Source organism: Lygodium microphyllum, chromosome 19, assembly GCF_053477565.2.
Source record: "Lygodium microphyllum isolate KBCC chromosome 19, Lygodium_microphyllum_v1.1.10, whole genome shotgun sequence".
In the NCBI taxonomy this organism is placed as follows: Eukaryota; Viridiplantae; Streptophyta; class Polypodiopsida; order Schizaeales; family Lygodiaceae; genus Lygodium; species Lygodium microphyllum.
The window spans coordinates 112,954,678-112,956,805 of NC_141153.1; positions in this window are offsets into that span (position 1 = coordinate 112,954,678).

Genomic DNA, 2,128 nt, shown 5'->3' on the forward strand with positions numbered 1-2,128 from the left:
CATTGACAGATGTATTCATTCCATTAGAATGAATATTGTTCATAATGTTACATTTCTTTGATAAATGTCCCCCATGTTTATGAGATATGTGACTTTAGAGAACTATGAAATTATTATACTAGCTTAGAAGTTTAAATGGAGCAAGTTTTTGCTTTTAAATTTTATTCTCAACTTTACTCTAATTCTCCTTGTTGTATTTTGCTACTTGATTACATTATTTCACACATTATTGATGTAACCTACCGAGGTTTATCTTTGAGTATCAAGTTTGTTAGACCTTTTCTAGCTTGAAATCTCAGCATGATCATATCAACACACAATAACATAGAGATATCTAAGAACGAAGATATGAACATCAACATTGGCTAACATTATCTAGTTAGCTACTTAGGTGATATAAATAATGCAAAGGCTACTTGGCTAGTTAATACTATAGTATTCATATAAAATATTAAAATTTTAGTTTGTAAGATTTTTCCCAATACTTGCAGTTATCAAAGATTAAGGTATTTGATATATTTAGTGACATTGACTGAAATAGATTGGTAAATTGATATGGTTATTCATATTAATCAAAATAGATTAGTTACCTAAGTTAAATAGTCAATTAGTATTAATTAAGGTAGGTTTGTATGATAGGCTCAATAATATAATGTTTTATAAGCCTTAGCTAATGTTAAGGTATTGGCATCTATCATCTTTGTCTCCCTTGTCACAATTACATCACATGCTCTAGCCTAGCTATGTTACCTAGAGGTGGGTACATCGCACATAGTATCAAAGCAAAAACATAATGATAAATTCATTGATATCATTTACCCTCAAACAAGGAACTCATAATGCAACATGAGTGGGTCAAACTAGGACTTTGAAAAAAACCCTACTTCTTGTTAAGATAAGGACACCTCGATTTCTCTAAGGAGAAGATGGTATAATGTACTTAAGTTGTCCCTCAAGTATCAAGTTTTAAAGATACTTTCTTACTCGGAATCTCATCATTCTCACATGACACAATAACATAAAGACATGCAAGAGCCAATATATAAAGAGTAATACTAAGTAACATTATCTAGCTAGTCACATTAGCTACTTACATAATTAAAACAACATGGAGATTACCTAGCTAGTTACTGATGTATTATTTACATCAATTATTTCAATCAATAAGAGTTATTCCAATGCATAAAGTTATCAAATATCAAGTTAATAAATAAGGTTTGTGGTATCAACCAGAATAGATCAGTTAGCTAAGCTATGTATATATTTAATATGAATACATTAGGATTAGTTAAAGTGAGTTAGTAAGGTAGGTTAAATCATGTAAGATTTTATAAACTTTAGTAAATTAAAATCATATATCCCATTGTAATGAGTTGGCTCATATCATATGTGTCCCCCTATCATAATCACAGCACCTCTTATGGCAAGGCTCTCTTGACTAAGAGTGGGTATATTACAATTGGTTTCAACATCGAAAATATGTAGAAGGTTTCCAAAACTTGTTGCACACTTGGCTCTTTTGTAATTGAAGAGCCTAGATGGTGTAAAATTTCTAAGGATCAATACTTGCAATTGTAACTCCTTGGTCATTAGTCCGTGCATAGTTTTGAGTAAAATATTTGTAAAAATACCTAAGTATATCATAATGTGATGAAACTTTGCATGTGCACCCATGAGGTAGCCAATAGTACATATGTTTTTTGTAATGGAAAAAACACCAAACTTTGACCCATTCCTTTCTTGGCATTTTTTTTGTATGAAAAAAAATGTATGATATTGGCCACCTCATGGATACACATGCAAAGCGTCATTGCACTCCAATAAAAGAAAGAGAATTTTCACATGTATGATTGATCATTTAATTGTAAATCCCTATGCATTTTTGAGGTGGTTGGCAGCTCACCTATTTTATTTCATGGAAAAAGTCGAGAGATCTGTGGGTCTAAGTGAGGCATCTAAATCCATTGTCATGTGATTATAAAGCCCTCATCCTTTATCAAAATGTGATGGAATTTGCACATGTGATGTTGAGATTGCCATTACTATTGTATACCTCATTGGTGCACATACAAAGTCCCATCTCATAGTGATAAAGAATGAGGGCTTTAGGATCACATGAAAATAGCTC